This window comes from Mustela nivalis, assembly GCF_964662115.1.
Source record: "Mustela nivalis genome assembly, chromosome: 12".
Lineage (NCBI taxonomy): Eukaryota > Metazoa > Chordata > Mammalia > Carnivora > Mustelidae > Mustela > Mustela nivalis.
In genome coordinates, this window is record NC_139031.1 from 12,054,270 (window position 1) to 12,073,001 (window position 18,732).

Sequence of the window (18,732 nt, forward strand, 5' to 3'; positions counted from 1 at the left end):
TCAGTCTGTCCCTTGGTTTCCCATGAAATGCAATAGTTTACTCTGAGTCTTTCAAAGCTAAAACATTTTGGAGGGGCTGAGATTTTAGCAACTTAGCCAGATAGCAAACCTCTTAATGCTTCTCTCATGGAAAACTAGTAAGTTGGTCCAAATTACCTGCCTTCTAGCTTACTAGAAGAATATGTATTTGCCCTTTGTGTGACCCCTTTCCTTCGGGTGACTGGAACAAATAGAATGTATGACCAGCGCACCTGTAGATCCAGCACCCCACCCCCCACCCCGTCAGGACCACGGTTCTAATCAATACCAAACAGCGCTGAAGTTGACTCACTAAACACTTTCCAAAGCACAGATCACACACTCGGGATTACATACCAGCCTGCTTCAGAGACATCTGCTTTAAAAGCTTGGGGTTTAAAAATCTAAGCCGGCCCAGTGCACTTAATTGGAGTTTAACAAGATTTTAAAACAGATACAGTAATTTCTTCACATGCCTGGAGATAATCAGATAGAAACAGGTGTGACTAGAATAGTAAAATTCGGGAGGCAGGGAATCCATCTAGTCAAGGATTTAATCGGAAGCTTCAGCCAATGACCTCTCAGGTCCTTTTCCTTGAAGAATCTGCCGTTGGTTTTTCTCTATTAGATTTCTTCTCTGCGTTGGCCCGATCCTTCCAGCCTGTTGAGAACAGAGTCTCAGTTTAGTCTTGGATCAGATTAACTGCCCTCCCCCCCCCCCCCCCGCCCCCAACTAGGATTCACCCTCCAGTCTGATTCACATACCTGTGAGAGGTTTTAAGCCCGTGAGAAAAGCCAATAACCTCGCTCTGGTGCCATCAGCCTCGTTGCACAGGCAACGTGTGTGCGCCCCAGCCTGCATGTGGAACCCCAATCTACACCTACAAGTGCTCCACAAAGGAAGGCAGGAAGACAGTCAGTGCACACCCTAAATATGGGCGAGTTAGGGTCAGCATGGGAGGTGGGCAGTAGGAAAGTGATAGGGCGGGATTGAAAGGGGTCTGTGAAGGTCCAGAGGACACTCATCACAGCCATGAACAAGAACCACATGAAGGTCAGTCCCGGAGCGAGCACTGCGCATGCGTTGTCTCATCCACTTCCCGGAGCGAGCACTGCGCATGCGTTGTCTCATCCACTCCCCGCAACCCTTTATAGGAAAGAACCAGCAGCTGCCAGCACGGGCTCTGGGGCTAATCGCTGGGGTCTGAGTCCTGACACCATTACTTACCTGTCGTGGCCATGGGAGAGCTTTCTGCTTGAAGAACCTCATTTGGAAATGATGATAGGAAAAGCACTGCTCATGGGCTTGTGGAATTTCATAGGGGACCCCAGCTGCTGTAACAGATAACCCTTCAAATCTTAATGGCTTAACATCTAAAGGTTTGCCTCAGACGTGTAACAGTCCAAGTAGGTATTGGATGGGCGACCTTCCACGTGGACAGGTAAGGGCTTGTGTTCCTTCTGTTTTGTGATTCTGCTAACTGCAAGTCCAGAGAGGTGACTTGAGGGTGGCTATGCGGGAGAAGCGATGCTATGTCCCACAGTTCCCAGAACCTAGTCACGTGGCTCCTCCAACTGCAAAGCAGGCTGGGAAATGGGGTCTGTGTGTCCAGGAAGAAACAGAAATGGATTTGGTGTCTCCCGGGGTTGTGAGGATTAGATGTAAATCCCTGGCACCTAGTTAATGCTCAGTAAGTGGTGGGCGTTGATTACCCCTTCTGTTGCACTAGCCCTGCCTCTATTCCTCCAGTATCTTTCTGCTGTCTATGTCCCAATAGCTTCCCCCTTTCACTTGTGAGTTCCCTCCGATTTAGCCCAACATTTGTGATGCTGGGGGTTCTTCTCCCTGAAAATCTTGGCAACCTTTGGGCATTAAGGCTGGCTCTGTTCTGTGCACCCCAATCCCAGCATCTTCGCTGGAACCCGGGGTCCCTGTACTGCCAGGGGGATGCGCTGGAGAGGCCAGCTGGGTCTGGACCGCCTCCTGCAGCCCCCTGCAGGCTTGCATGGTAGAGCTGCTCCTACATTCCCAGGATGCTCCTCCTGAAGGCTCAGGAGACCACTGCAAAAACTTTGGCATGAAAACCCATGCATGCTTCAAAGTTTGTCTCTGTGCAATCACATAATTACTAATTAAGCAAGCAACTTCATCTCCCCACCTGCTACCCTCAAAAAGCCCACAGACATGGTCTGAATGAAATGTTTGGGGATGAGGGGGGTGGGGTACAGAGCCTTCAGATAGAGAAGTGTAGATATTTATCTTCTACCTTGATAAAATATTTGTAGTTCTCATGGCACAGAATAAGTGTGACTGTGACTCTTGTTTTGCAGTTTACGTAGCAAAGAGCAGAATCTCTGAAAAAATCTTTCAAGCTCTTGTTGACATGGCACTGTGGTTAGGGTCAAACAGATCTGCCTTTGCATTCCAGCCTCCCCGTCTTTCTAGCCTCGCGACTGTGGGCAAGTTCATTGCTCTAAGCCTTATCGTCTCCATCTGATAAATGACAGCAATAGGACTTAATGTCACAGAGTGGTTTGCCCAGCACCTGGCAATAGTAAATTTGGTAAGTGGCAGTTATTTTTGTTATAATAATGATCACACCAAACCCCCATATTTCTTACTCTGTACCATTGAGGCGTATATGCTCCTCCCCACCAAAACCACGTGTACCCTCCTGGGAGTTTCAAAAAGTATTATTTGAAAGTTATGTGTGGCATCATAGCTCCACATTTTTCCTTCCTGGAGGCACACATCTATCCACATTATCTTCTTTGCATATAATAAGATGGAAGCACCCCCAAGAGCGAATGTTATTACCTAAGCAGTCTGCCTCTGTAGAAGCCAAGGGCTTCAGGGGGTGTGCATTTGTGGGAGAAGGGGGTGCTGATGGTGGAGAGGCTCCCAGGGAAAGACTGGTTGGAGCTGAAGAAGAGAACCTCAAAGGCTATCCAGTCTTACTCGATCTACTTACTAATCTTCATGATGGTTCTCTAGTTTGGTGAGAAGGGGTACCCCTCTTAGCCTTAAAGAGCCCTCTGAGGAGCTGACAACAGTCGTGGGCTCATGTCCTAGAAAAAATGCATTTACAGCCACATGCACAAAGGTTTTCAATGAATCTTGGTGGGTTCAGTCACCCCATGGCTCATTTATGGACCTCAGGTTAAGACACGGTCCTCAAACAGCCCATTTGTATGTGCCTGAAAATGGCAGCCTGAGGCTAGGGAGGGGATGGTACCATCAGACTCCAAGGCCTCATGGATGGGCGTGACATAGGAGGCAGGGAGGTCAGTTAGACCCAGCCAAGAGATGAGGCGTCTGAGAGCAGGTGGAGAGGATGGAAAGGAGGGAACCACTCAGGTCGAGTAAAAGAGGATTCCTCCGCTCACCCTGCAGCTGGGTGTTCGGGGGTGAGGGAGGTCCTAAGAGCGACTCCCAGTTTTCCTGCTTAGATGACAAGCTGGTGCCATTCTTTGGGGGTAGTACATATGGGATGGAAAGGATGATGATGGTTTTAGTGTAGAAAATGCTGAAAGTGGTCAGCCTGTGAGTTATCTAGTGAGGCTATCCCACAGTAGTTAAATCTGCATTAACAGCTCAGGAGAGAGCTACAGAGAACGACACTAGAGTCAACTTTATATCAAATCAATGGGACCAGATGAGAAACAGCAAATGTGTTGGGTGAGCAATGAGGGCCAAGTTCAGGGTCCTGAGAAACACCAGCGGGGAAGCCAGATTTTCCCAGACCTGGGGCATTGGTCTCACCTGGACTACTGTTTTTCTTAGGCTTTTTCTCAGTTCACCTCGACTTTGATTCATTTTTATGAGACTGTTTGAAAGACAATGTATTATCAACATAATCAATGAGGAAATAGTATCCCTTCCTATCCATAGATAGTTCTCCTAAAAAATAACCACAAAGGGAAATAAAGAAAACCCTGTTTCTACATTCCACGTGGTGACGACTGCCCAGAGAGGGCTCCGAGACTGCTCTCCTGTTTTACTTTAGGAAGGGAAGATCAGCAAGCATTACAAAAATGTCAAAAGCCACACTAACTGCAAGCGGAGACTTTTCTTCGTTCCAATCAGAAGAAGTGAAAGAGAATTAAGAGAGAATTTCTCTTCTCACTGTGCAACTCCCATCTTTTCCTGCATCAAGGCAGGGCTGAAAAGCAGAGAAGATTTTACACGGTATACCCAACCCTGGTTGTGCTCTTACAGCACCTAAAATTACCCCTTCTGTCATCAGTGGTTTGAATCCTTCGCTTTGGGAATGCCAGGAGGAAGGAAGTCATGGCATCTGGGGGTTGGGAGGCCCAGGAAGGGCAGCAGTGTCAGAGGCTGAAGAAGGGCCAAAGTCAGGACCAAAAAGCTCCCCCTGAACTTGGCAGCCACGGACCACCATGTTTTTGGTGGATTTCATGGCGCAGTGAGGTGCGGAAGGCAGAATGCGGTGGCTGGAGAGTGAGTGGGAGGAAGCACTTGGCTGCGAAGGCAAGGAGACAGATGAGGTGTCATTTGAGGTTCAGGGAGATATTGTTTTGCCTCCTTTTATAAAACAGCAAAGACAGATGAACACACTTTTAGGTTCTGGGGAAGGAGATGGATATGAATCTCTTCGTATCAGAGAGGGGGGATGATGGATGGAGCCAGGTCCTAGATTGAGGGGAGAAGTGAAGTGTTCGTTCAGATCAAGGGCACAGGGAGAGGGACGAACCCAAAAGAGGAGGAGGGTCATCTTTTCTTAGTTTGAAGGTAACAGGTGTGGGCACGTGCATGCCCAGGTAACATCTTGGAAAGTGAGGAAGTTCCTGTCTGGAGGCAGGTTTTCCGGTCAAGTAGGGGCTGATATTGTTTCTGGGGTCTAGAGAAAAACCGAGCAGGGGCTTAAACTACAGGTCCTCTACTTGAAAGAGTGTATGATGGTAGAGAGCCAGAATGGATAAGATGTGTGTGTCTCTATCCTATTGAGAGAGAAATAGAACCAGCAAATGAGCAAGAGAGAGACAGGGAGGGAGAGATAATAAAGAGTTCACTCACATGACTGTGGAGGTTAGTAAGCCCAAAACCCACAGGGTAGGCCTACAGGCTGGCCATCCAGGGAATGCTGATGTTGCAGCTCAACTCCAACACAGTCTAAGGCAGAATTCTGTGTTCCATCTGAGATCCTCACTCTGTTTTCTATCTAGGCCTTCAACTGATTGGATGAGGCCCACCCACATTATAGAGGGTAATTGGCTTTACTCAAAGTCCACTGCTTTAAATGTTCATCCCACCTAAAAAAACACCTTCACAGCAACATCCAGACTGGATGTTTGACCAAATATCTAGGTACTGTGGCCCACCAAGCTGACCCATAAAATTAACCGTTGTAAGGAGGGTTAATGATCTCGTTTGTATCAATAGCAAATACATGGGATGATGTAGATAAAGAGACGTCTATAGGATGTGGAGAGAATCTTCTGGGTTCCAGAAGGTTCCAACTGGAATTAAGTGCTCTTTGGACCACAGGGATTCTCATGGAGCCAGAGCTAATGAAGACAAGAGGGAAGAGGTGGGGTGGGGGTGGGGGGATCCCCCCGCCATGGGAGCCCACCCTACCTTCAAGGAGAGTTATCATCTCAGCATAGAAAGACAGAGCCAATGAAAAAGAAGCTTCTGGATGCAAATTCTGACTGTGAAGCCCTAGTTTATAACTTCTGGGGACCCTCCAGCTGAGCAAAGAGCAGGGCACAGTGCTTTCAAGGTAACAAACTGTAGAATTTATCTTTCCATTCTTTCTCCTTCCTTTATTTTCAACAGGGTCAAAGGCATATGCACTTACCTCACCGAGGTCAGTATGATTATTTATTTTCGAGCCCGCCTTCTCTCACTGTCATGGAATTTCCAGTCCAGCTCATTTTCCCTTTACTCACAAGCCTGAGGCCCTTTCACATCCATCCTGTCCTTGGCAAGCGTCCTTGGAGAGTGGCCTGGGACACACCTATTCGGGAGCCACCTGCTCTGGGTGGAGGGTGGATCTATTCTGGTCATAGGCTTTGTGATCTGGACAAAGGAATTGAGTGTGGGCCTGTCAGATTGTCACGCAATACTAAATTTGGCTGGCCAGCTGAATTCTACCAGAAAATCATGCAAAATACGGTTGAGCAATTGGGAATAAAAAAATTGGCCTGCAGGAAAAGACAATTGGATGAAATTCAGGAGGACTCCATGGCCATGGAATTCTAAGACTGCAACTAGTTGTGTGACCTGGTCGCACATGGACCAGTCCACAGATAGAAGAGGGAGCTGTGCCATGCTGAAGAGTTTTGGACCCAAACAATCACTGAGAAGTCATTCTCCTGTTTTATAAGCATCAGAAAAAGAAAAAAAAAAAAGCAAGTTTCTTCTAACTTCAAAAGGTTATGGTTCTCAAAGTTCACTTCCTCTGAGTTTTCATGATCCTCTTCCTGGTCCTTCTCACCAGAATTCCTCGCACCTACCCCTCTGATGCTCACCACTCGATAGCATTTCCTTCCTCTGCCTCATGCTGTTTACCTCTGATGCCCGTCTAGACTATCAGCACCTTGACAGTAGGACCGTGCTGTGTGTCTATGAGCATTTTCAAGGACTCTTGCCGTGCCTGACACATACTTAATGATCAATACATTTTGGTTAAATAGTGATAAAAAGAAATCCCATTTTTTTCATGGATTATGGTTATTCTCACCCTAGACACTCTCCTCTGTGCACAGCCTAGTTCAGCGACTCCCTTGAAATTGTGAAGGTCAGCAATTACACGTAGTTCACCAGATCTTTGACCAACATAATATATTGGGCGAAAAAAATACTTTGTGCCTGGACAGTTTACTTCTGGTAAGAGAAACTGAAGACTGTACTGGCTTCATTTTAAAGCTACATCCCATTATGCTTGTGGTCAACTGAAATACTAGATGTTTTCTTTTCTTCTTAAGTTTATTTAAGTAATTTCTACACCCAGCATGGGGCTTGAATTCATGACCCTGAGATCAAGAGTCGCATGCTCCTCTGACCGAGCCAGCCCCATACCCTGAAATACTAAGATGTTTTCGGATGGGCCTCTGCCAAGCTGCATCTTCCCCATTATGCCTGTGTACAACTGATCTTGAACCTGAAACATAGGACTTCATATCTTTTGTTTCAGCTCAAGGTTAAATCCAATCAAAGTCACTTGGCATCTGATGCTGTCAGTGATTACATTAGCCATCCTTCCCAGCTCCAGGTCACTGCCAAATTTGACGTGCATATCTGTTCTGTTCTTCTCCTACTTTTTGACAACGATGTTGGAAGCGTTGAGACTGAGAGAGAAGCTCTAATAGTAACCACCCACTTCCATGTTGACCCAGAACTATTCATAAAACTTATGGTAATCAGCCATAAGCTGAAAATGCAGTCCAAAATACTTATTCCTTATTTCTCCATCTTATCCACAAAGCTTTTATAGATGACATTTTAAAAAATTTTCTATAGTACACACACACTTCCATCTACAGTAGCCCCCAAAATTTGCCAGCCAAATAATTCATTAAAATATTTAAAAACACAGCTTGTGTGGTACAACTTTCCAGCAGGCACTTGTCAGCCCTGGGGCCCCTGTGGCCTTCTAGACCTCATGGTCCCCTGCCTCTTTAAAGAAATCTTGGCTTGTTGCCTGGCATTGACATTGAGCTGATTTTCCATGGTTGGAATCCCATCTGATGGCTTATCCAATTTTATTGATCTCTCTCATGATTCCTCAAAAATTACCCACCATGACTGTGAGATCATAGGACCACTTCTCGACACACCCCAGGATAAAGTGATTAAGACATCAAACAAGCTTTGTGGAAGGTGTTTTTCAGAAGCACCAGGGAGCCATTGTGGACTCTTTTAAGTGACAAAGGTCTGCAGTCAAAGAGGTCAATTATTGTTTCTTCTGATTCTTGCTGAACTCTTTAGGATGAGCCAATGGAACAGGACTTTGTCACTCTGAACATCTTCCATTTTTAAACACAGCCACTTGGTGAGAAGCTTCTCGACCATCTCAGAATGGCTCTTCTCTGGATTCTAAATCTTTTCCCAAGTTGATATAAAGTATTATGCAAGCTGGGATTCTTCTGATCTTTGGATACTGAAGATATGAAGGCCCTGCACGATACCTATAGTACCAAGAGACCAAGCCAATTGTCACAAGATGCCATGAACTGAGAAGACCTTCCATCAGCCATGGTAGGATTCGAGATGAAGGCCACAGGGCAACTTCACTTTTCCCTGATACTACCCCAAGTCACTCTCATGAATAGAAAGTGCTAGAACCAAGAGATAATGAAGACGTCCCAATGGAAGAAGTTTTCTTCTCACTCTTATTACCTTTTTCCAGAACGTAAGCTTTGGAAGTAGGTGGAATACCTCCACACTTTTGTTTCCATAATGTGTCCTACATAACGAGATCAATAGAACATTCTAAGGTCTAGAGCATGAAGCCAGGCTTTATCTTTTCCATCTAACTCTGGACCTCCAAAAAGCCATATGTTTCCAAAAAGGGACCAAGTAACAAGCTCATTCGGTGGTAAAGTACTGAAGTTTGAGTCTTTAAGAGGTAGCTTAGAGATGAAAGAGTCAAAGTGTGCCCTTTTAGAGGTAGGGAAACAAGTTCAAAGAGGTTCAATGACTTGTCCAAAGTCACATGGTTACCAAAAAGTGGATCTGGCCTCTGACCCCAGGGCTCTGTCACGTGGGTCCCCTTCCCTGGAACGTGTGCTGCCAGTTTGTACATGGTGGTTTTTTTCTCCACCACCCTGCACTTACTTAACACTCTTCCCAATTTGAGGATGTTTTTTCTTTCTAGACAATAATGAGAGAGAACAGTTTGAGTAGTTCTGGCTCCTGCTAATCTCATGCCCTATTGTCTAAGGGTGGAATCTGAAAGATGGTAAATTTAGAGACAGAGAAGCCAGCGATGGACAGGTGGGGTTGGGGAGGACAGATTAGGCACAGGTGCAATGCAGAAAGACTAGAGAGGTCTCGGTTGACCACAGAGGAAGGGATGCAGCAAGGGAGGGCTATTGCTGAAGGGCCAAAATGATCCCGGGCTGTATTTATAGAAGGATGACATGCGAAGCCCGGGAAGCAATCATCAGGCAACGATCTCCATTAGTCAGCTCTCCGTTGAGAACGATGCCCCCTTCGTTACACTTTGAAATGCAAGAGCCCACAGCAGGGAACAAAGTGACAGAAAATCATTACTTAGAGTCAAAGTTAAGGCATCTGGATAGCTGAAGGCAAGCTTTTCACTGCTTCCACACCCACTGTCTGATTGCTTGAGCTTCTAGGAGGAAAGAGGGGGCAAACAGAGCGGGAATTCCAGCTAGAAATTTCCCTTTACCTTCTTGTTCTCTCAGCTCGGAACTTTAGAAGCCCCATCTCTGTCCTCTCCTTCCAGTCAAGCTTAAGATCCCCTGCTTGCAGATCTCTTTCTGCAAAGACTTGAAAGCCCAGAATAATCAATTCTTTTTTTTTTTAATTTTTTTTTTTTTGCATAATCAATTCTTCTTGATTAAGGATGGCTTCTCTACCTGTGCTGGGCTCTTGCTGAGTAGGCTGCCACCTCCACGTGCTGGTTACAGGGGCTTCAAGAGGGAAGCAGCTGAGCAGACTGGCTCATGGCTGGACCCCCACCCTGACCACAGCAGCTTGGTGGGCTCCTCCTGACTCCTGAACCTGTTTTCAGCCTGTAGGTGAAAGATTTTCTCCCTCGGTCTTCAGCAGATCCCTGAGGGAGTCCGAACCACTCCTCCCTTACCTCCCTACTTGAACAGCTTACCTAACAACGTTGAGTATGGTAGTAGAGAGAGTTCAACTTCAGAGTCTCCATGCTGACTTCCAGAAGTTAAAAACATAGGATTCTCCTGATTTTAGACAAATCTGATGCAATAATTTTGTATTTTGGAGAAAGGCAGTGATGACTTTACCACAATTCTTCTCTGGCATGTCTTCTTTAACCTTCTACAGAGGTCTTAAGCCTCATTTAATCTCTTCTGGAAAAAAAAAAAAAAAAGAAGGAAAGAAAAGCAGAAAGACATACAAAGGAGAAAGAACCTCAGGTCTCACATACCAGGTTCTTGCAGAGCAAGGAATGGAGGTGGAAGAGTCCTACTGCAGCCTTTTTCCATCTTGCCTCAAAAGAAATCCCTGGAAAAAAATATAGTAAGAGGACACTGCATCCCACCTGCAGCGGGAGAACTCAGGAAGCCAAGTCTCCAGTGGCTGACAGTGGCCAAATTGTCCTTGCTTCTCCAGAGGAGTGTAAGCTCTGCTTGCTCTTTCTGGTCCTGGAATTTAGGGCCTCCTTTACCAAGCACACTGGGACACACAAGACCAACAAAGTAGGGAACCTAGCAGAAAGCAGCCAATTTCTCAAGCACGTGCCTCCAGAATTTCAGAAGGCCACCTGTGTCAACCTAAAGAGCCCATCAAAAGTTGGAGGAACACACTTTGTGATTAGACAGACCCAGATCTGAATATCTTCTCTGTCCATTCTCCTCCCTCAGCCCAGGTTGAGCCTTAACTGTATCCGAGAATAATCCCCTACACCTTCCAGAAACAACCGGTCTCCTATAGGACCAGACCACATGCCTAGTGCTTTCCCATCACATGCTGTCTTGTACATCTCCCTGTCTCATGCACTGAGATGGACCTTGATTGTTCTAATGGCTGTGTGGGATTCTACCATACGGTCATATTCACCCTTCCCATTCCCCAAGAATGAATGTGAACTTGTTTATGGTGTCTGCGATAGCAAACAATGCTGCAGTGTATATCCTTGTGTAAGTGTCTGCACGTGAATATAGGTGTAGGAAAATCACAAAAAATTGTTGAAAATGCCTTCAAAATTTTGATTCTGTTAAATTGTCCTCTAAAGAGCCTCTACCAGCTTACCATCCCACTAACTTACCATCCCGCCAATGGCGCCCAAGAAGGCTTCCTTCGGAGAAGGCTCTATGAAGGAAGGCCAACAGGCGTGGGGGAAAGGAACTAAAAACGTCTTTTGTTATTCTTTGGCTCTTCAACAAAGCCTTGTTGGTGCTATTTTGGGGGTCCTTGGTGCTGACTCCACAGACCAAGAGAGCACAGTTGTGCTTTTCTCAGAGGGGACATCTGTCAGAAGCTGTGTTTATTTTTGGCAACTCAGTGACATGCTCCCTGCATTTCCAGGGGATTCTTGGCTTCCCTCAACAATGACCCATTTGTGGCTGAATATTTAGCTGCTCTCTCAATCCTGATGTCTGTTCTGCCAACTATTTTGAGATTTGATGGGTTGGTTCCCAGCAGAAACTGGATACAAACCCCCCAATTAGAATCTTATCTGGGAAGGGAGTACCTGGGCAAAACACGCTTTTAATTTTTATTACTTAATTGAAAATTTTTGTTATGGGAAATTGCAGACATCTGTAAAAGTAACAACAACCGTGTGATGAACCCCTATATACCCAGCACCTAGCTTCAATGATCAACTCATGACCCATCTTGTTTATCTGTACACCTGCCAATTCCCCACCTCCTGTATTATTTTGAAGGAAATTCCAGACTTCTTATCATTTCAGCCGCAAGTATTTCAGGGTCTACCTACAAAGTATAAAGTCTTTTTAAGAATACATCCTCATATTACCATTAACACACCGAAAATAGGTAGCAGCGATTTTTTCATACATACAAATGATCAATCATTGTTCAAATTTTTTCAGATTGTCTCCTAAAAGGATTTACATGTGATTTTTAAATGTTAGAAGAGCGGAATCTAGGGCCAGGCGAACTGAGTTCAAGTCTCAGGTTTATGCCTCTCTTCCTGGTGACTTACATTAATTTCTGAGTCACTTTTGCCTCTGTTTAAGAAACAGAAATTTGGGGGTTGGGAAAAAAACCCCATGAATCTAAATATTGTCAGACAAGGCTAATAAAGAAAGGAAAAGAGCAGGGGGGGGGGGAACCACTGCAATAACTGAACCTAGTTCAATTCTATAGAACGGTGACCAGATCAATAAATGTCTACTAAATTCAATAAAAGTTACAAAATCTGTCTCTCCTTATCCCTGTGAAAGAGAGACGTTAGGGTCAGGGGATCCTCATCTTCTCTTGGCAGATAAATGCTTCTCAAAATGAAGTAGCTATAGTTCATAGTAGATATATGATAAGCTGCTTTCATTTTAAAGCACAAAATCTTAGTGTAGTATTTGTTTAAAACCCACAGCTACTCCTTTAGCATGTCCTCATGTTCCAGGAGACTGGAAATAAGGTAGGGGGAAAGGAAGAGAAAAGAAAGATTTGTCTAATGATTCTGGAAGTCAGGCAATGGCACTGGTTGCTCTGTTAGGACGAGAGAATGTATGCATATATAAATTATAAAGCACCATAAAATTGTTATTAGAAAAATGAGGATCCCCAGGTGGTCCTAAATCATGCCGAGCATTTTCCCCATTGCATTTCTATTAGCAGCGATCAGATTTCTCTTTGCAAGAAGAAAACGTATTCCTTATAAAATCTAGGAAGACAGGAGAAGGAAGGGGGAAATAGTCAAATAAAGACATATTGGCAGGAAATGGAAAATACTGCCAAAAACTCTTGAAAGTTTTTTTGTTTTTTGTTTTTTGTTTTTTTTAAATACCACTGCAAATACCTTCCCCTTGCTCTGTGTGTAGGTGGGAGCAGGGGAGGTGATGAGCTCGCTGTGTAAAGGGAGGGAGGTAAGATGAACAAAAGAAGAATCTTCGTTTCCCATGGTCGTTTGGTGAACACAGAATGGAGAACACCTCCCCGGAAAAGGTGGGGTTACAGCTGCCAGGAAAGGTGTGCATCTCTGCCTTTGAGACAAATGGGATCTTTAGCAGAAAGGCAGCTAGGGAAGGATGAGGGGCAGACAGCTTTTCTCTCTTTCGAAGACAACGGTGCTTCGGATTTGAAGAGACCGGGTGTCTGCTGTTTGAACGTCTGCAGGTCAGCATCCCTGACCTTTATCAGACTACAAGTGCTCACAAGTGTAGATGTAATACCTTCCCACCTCCTGCACCCCCCCCCCAAACATACAGCAGACTGTAACAAGCTGCCCTTCTGTTTGAAGAGCAAAGGTGACAGTCTGCCGCTTCACGACAGGTCTGGGAGGGAGGGGATGGCACAGAGGGAGCTGGGCTAGGGGTCTTCACAGATCTGACCTGCAGAACCCAGCTGGCTCCTGTGGGGAGGCGCAGAACTCCATCCTCCCGGCCGGGACTGGTCAGAGCCGTGAGATGAAGATTCACAATTACCTTGGCAACCAGATAGCAGGCAAAACTGTTACTTGGCAATTTCCCTAGACTCCCCGTCCCTTCCCCCACACCCACCATCTCCCACAGCAGCACATACAACACTTTCCCCCTTTAACGCGTCTCTGAGATCACAAGACAGTGTGTGAAGAAATGAGGGGAAAGGGGGGAACAGATCCAAGACACGGGGAAAGAGAGAGCCTTTCCTAAGCCCACATGGGAGGTCTTTGAATGTCGCGCTTTGACCTCCTCCCACTGGTGACAGCAGACAGACAATTGGGGGGCAGAGAGTGAAGGGAAAGAGGGGGTGTTTAGCAGCCAAGCTGGGACAGCAGGCGGTTCATTTGCTCGTTGTTTCCAGAAACCATGAGAATGGAACAAAAGCAGAGGGGATGAACAGAATGTACTGGCTCCCATGTCCCTTTCTGTCCCTCCCTCCCTCCCTTCTTTCCCGAGACCCTATTATGGAAACCTGCCTTCAGGGGCTGTGCCCACCTGGTTCCCACCCGCTGGCCTGCTGTCCTTTTGCTCACCCACCGTCCATACGCCTGCTGCCCGTCAGGCTCCGTGCTGGGCTCTGCAGCTGCACGGCTTGGACAGACCAGCCTCTGCTCCCCCCGCAGCGGTGGGGAGGCCGGAAACCAAGTGGGGAGATGCACAAAGTAAGTGGACGCCAGAACATGAGTGCGGGGGTGCCAACAAGGATGGGCACGAAGCGAGGGCCTGAGCCCAATTCTACCAGGAAAGGACTTATTGTTTGTTTACTTGCCTTTATTTTTTCCAATTCTCCATTTTGGAATGTTTTGAGGCAGGAGAGTTGAATTCTTCCCTCCACTTCGCCGGGCGCCCCCTAGTGTCCTCCACAGCATTCCTGGAGGACCACTGAGGACGGGCAGCGCGCACTTCACTCACCATTTGATGGGCTTGGACACAGGCAAACACCTGTGAGACGATTACAAGCGGTAACACATCCAGCTCCTTCCAGAGTTTCCGTGTGTGTGTGTGTGTGTGTGTGTGTGTGTGTGTGTGTGTGTGTTAAGAACACTTAACACGAGAGCTACTCTCTTAACACACAGATTCTGAAGGGTACAATCCTATACTGTTAACTTATCGAGCCACTTCATCAGACAGCAGGCTAGGAGAATTTATCCATCTTGCAGAACTGCAACTTCATGCCCGCTGGAAAGCACGGCCCCATTTCCTCCCCTGCCCCAGCCCCTGCCGCCACCATCGTATTCTCTGCTCCCCTGAGTCTGATCCTTCAGGAATCCCACATCAGTGGGATCGCGCAGCCCCTGTCCAGTGCCTGGCTTATTTCACTCAGCGTGACGTCCTCTGGATTCATCCATGTCGTGGCGAATCCTTCGAAAGGATTTCCTTCTTTTAAAGACTGACTAATATTCCTTTGATATGTAAGCCCACATTCACCCACGGATGGACACTTGGGTTGTTTCCACATCTTGGCTATTGTGAACAGTGCTGCGGTGAATATGGGGGTGTAGATGCAACAAATTAGTGGTCGCAAAGAAGCAGTACTGCGAAGGACTCTCTTTCGATTAGGTGCTCAGGAGAGAAGGCCTTTCTGTTATTTAGGCTAAGATCTGAAGCCTTGGTATTACATCACTGGGTCACCGTACATGTTGTCCAGGTTGTACACTGCACAAATCTGGAGGATGCTATTTGCATTTTAGTCATTTTGTACAAAAATATGCAGAAACTCTGAATGCACATCCAACCCTCTACGCCCTAGTTGTTCTTCTCAACTGCTTTTCCCCATCTCCTAGCTATGTATTCAGGCTTACTTCTGGTCTGATCTACTTGTGGGACTCAGTGGTGTGTATGCATGCAGAGAGAGAGAGAGAAAGCAGGGGAGGGAGAGGAGGAGAGAGAAAGCGGGGGTGGGAGAGGAGGAGAGAGCGAGAGGTATTGAAGGAGGAAGGGAAGAGAAATGAGGGACATAACAGGCCAAGAGAGAATATTCTGTATATAATCCTTCCAAAGGCTATCAGCAGGAAAAGCAACACTTTAAGTTCTGGTAGTTCTAATAAGACAATCCGTTAAATTATGGAGGAGAAGCCAACTAGCAGCGTAGCGATTGGCAGAACAACTGTGCTAATTATCAAGGGATAAAAAGGAGCAAAATTAAAAGTAGAGCTTCCCTGTCCTGCACTTGAAGGAAATGTGAAGGTCTGAAAACTGAGATGGTTTTCAGATCGAGTCTGGGACTGGTGCTTGGAGTCTGGCCTCATTTCAAGCCTAAGCATTTTGATGTTGCAGGAAGAAGATATGATGAAACATTGAAGGTCACAGCTTTAGTGCGAGGAAGAGTGTGCTTTTGATCCTTATAAGATGGTATAATGTTTGTGCTGCATAACCAGTATGCTTACTAGGGTTTAAAAAATAACAGCTAGAAGGAAAATACGTCAAAATGTTATTGGCAATTACCTTCTTTGGGTGGTGGAATGCAGTGCCCCTCCTCCCACTTCTGGTCTCCTCCTCCTTGTGTGCATCTTACTTTCTCCAATGGAAAAAAAAATTTTTTTTAAGGTAAGAATCCTTTGGTTCCTCTAATTGAAGTTTTAGTGTGGCTACGATGGCATATCAAATTTTTTCCTCTAACATGGCAAAAAGCCATTGTGCCTATTGGTTTCAGAATACTCCTCGGTATCAGAGGAATTGCGTTATTCTAGAAGAAAATGCATATGCCAGGATATGCAATATTCAACAAGATGAATCCACACTCGGCCTTCAAAATAGCTAAGGATAGATTTTATTTTTGCTTAGTCCTAATTTTAGTGTAGATGGAGCTCAATCCTTCAGCATTTAAAAGTTATATTAAAAGGCAGACCTCTGGGGGCCAGAAACCAAATTCTTAAGCTTGGATAGCTAGAGTACTTCCTGAAGGCCATTTTGGTTTTATGACCATTTGGTTCAGAATTAATGAGAACTGCTTTGCATAGACATGATTTCATATTCCAAAGCAGTACCTTCTGGGGATTCTTCCATTCACCTTGTAGATACAGATTATCAAAGTTGTTTTTTTTTTTTGTTTGTTTGTTTTGTTCCCAACACATTCGTGTTCTAGTCTATGAACCTCAGAGATAATTATCTTTTCAGGCCTACAATTTTAGAACATTTATCAGGTTATTAAAACCACCAATTATGGTGGTAAACACCTAAGGAATTTGGAGACTGTTGGAAAGATTAAGAAAACCAACTTCAGAGATTCCTTTGGAGGGAAGGGGTACACAGAACAGAAAAAGCTTTGTGTCCTCATTGAATGCTGATACTCTGACATCTCTTGAAACGTTTCTTTTTTCTTCTCAGAGAAGATCCTCCTTGTGAATGAGATCCTGAGAAGGTCACTGATGACTGCATATAAAATCTGAGACTGGTCGTGATGTCCCCAAGTGTTTTAAACTACTAAGCTGCCCTGTGATCTCTGAGTTCATGGCACTGGAATCACACCACCTGCGGGGAAGAGGCCTGTGGCCTGGGACAGATGGTGAGAACCTTTGCTGGCCCAGGATCCTCAGGAGCAGATACGCTAACCCCATTCAAAAATATCTTTGAAGGCCTGTCCATCTCGGTGGTTTATTCTCAGGACTGCAGGGAACGAAAGGAATCTCCAGTTTACTTGGTTGGTCCAACACCTAAGAAGTTGGGCAGTGGGGAGACGAAGTATGAGGAGTGGCTTGTCAATATCACAGCCTGCGGAAGATCCTATCATGAGAATCGTCAATATGGAGAGTTATCTGGGGAAACATCGGGGAAGGGCAATGGACGTGCCGGAGATGCGGTCAGCTGTCCATGAGGCAGGCCTTCCCATCCCCTTACACACCCACTGTCCCCCTGCACGGGAACATGCTGCGGAAATCTCCTGCCACCGCCACTCTTTCCCATAGCTCGGTCCTCACAGGCAGCCCCACGGCCACACCTTCTTCTCAGGTCTCATTAGCCAGTGGGACTTCACCTAAGCCATTTAAAATCTGAAATGATGTAATAATAAATCCATAGGTAGTACCTACTAATATGTCAAGCACTGTTTTAAAACACATGGCTAATGTTAAGCCATTTTTACCTCACAACAACCGTACAAGGTAGGTATCACTACTATCCTCATTTGTTGAGGGAAAGATGGAGGCACGCAGTGGCTAAGGGTCTTGCCAGAGGTTATACCATCAGTAGGTGGTTCCAAACTTGAACACCAGTAGTCCGGCTCCTGTAAATTACACTATCATGAAGTAAGTGTTTGCTGTCTAGCTCACAAAGAACACAAAAGAAGGGACATCAGGGGGATGGGCTTCTAATCCCCATTCGATAGGCTTCTAATCCTCTTTCTTCAGATCTACTTGGTCTCACGGTCCGGCTTTCTTGGTAAGAGGGAAGAGCATAAGCCTCCCCCTCGGGCTACCCCAAGCCTGCGTTCCCACAGTGGCTGAAAACCTTGTGGGCTCACGCACACCTGCTCTGCCCCAGCTGCTATGGCGTTAGTGTTGCCTGACACCTGCCCGCTGGGAGAACAAAACCGAATTACGTGGCCTTGCTCCCTGGGTGCTTACCCTAAAAACCAGGATTAAAGCCAGCAGCAAGGATCTTTCTTGGGGCATTAGTTTAAAACAATAACTGTTCCAATGTGGCTTGAAACGTCAGACTGGGACAAATATTTTTCATTGTCTCTTGGACTCCTCCTGCGGTCTCTAGCCTAGATAAAAGATACTAACAGAAGTGTTGAAAACAACCCTCACATCATGTAGCTAGGTAAGCGAACGTTCCAGAGCCAGGCATCCAAATCGCCTGGAGAGCATGTTAAAATGCAGAGTCTGATTCAGTGGGTCTGGGGTTAAATGGCAGATTCTGCATTTCTAGCAAGATCCCAGGTGATGCTGATGGGAGTGGCAAGGTTCTAGAGCATTCCTCCCACTCCTAGGAAGGGAAGTCCTCCGCAAAGGGAAAGAGTATTTTTGATCCCAGATTTCGCTCCTCTCCTGAGTTAAAAATATTTCAAGGGATAATTTTATTGCACAAAACTGTCTTCCTGTGTAGGGGGTCATACTGAATAAATGGTGGTTGAATGTATTTGCACTGAAGCCACCAGTGTTTTCCCTGTGGGCCTGTAACACTGCACAAATCTCAGTTCAGAAAGCCTTCCTTAGGGGGTAGGATGTGGAGCCTGAACAGCGGGGGGGGGGGGCAGGGCAGCTGACAGTTAACGGCTCTAGGCCAGGCATCTCCTACAGTTCTCTCTTTCACTTTCTGAAGCGGTCTGGGAGGTAGGCACTGGAGTGCCCACCAGCCTCGTCTATACCAACACACCAGCTGAGGCCATGTGACACACCTTAAATGTAGAGAGATTTGAATCCAGATCCGCTCAGAGACTCAAGCACCTGTGCTCCCTCCCCTAACCACCCCACCCCCATCCCA

General features: G+C 46.1%; 1 long non-coding RNA gene across 1 annotated transcript; it reads right to left on the bottom strand.

The window, feature by feature from the left end:
• Positions 1-798: 798 nt before the first annotated feature.
• Positions 799-13,306, bottom strand: LOC309845649. The gene is made up of 3 exons (XR_014301399.1): positions 13,219-13,306; positions 10,128-10,204; positions 799-899 (listed from the first exon to the last, which is right to left on the bottom strand). It is a non-coding gene; the product is annotated as an uncharacterized lncRNA (long non-coding RNA).
• Between the last annotated feature and the right edge of the window lie 5,426 nt (positions 13,307-18,732).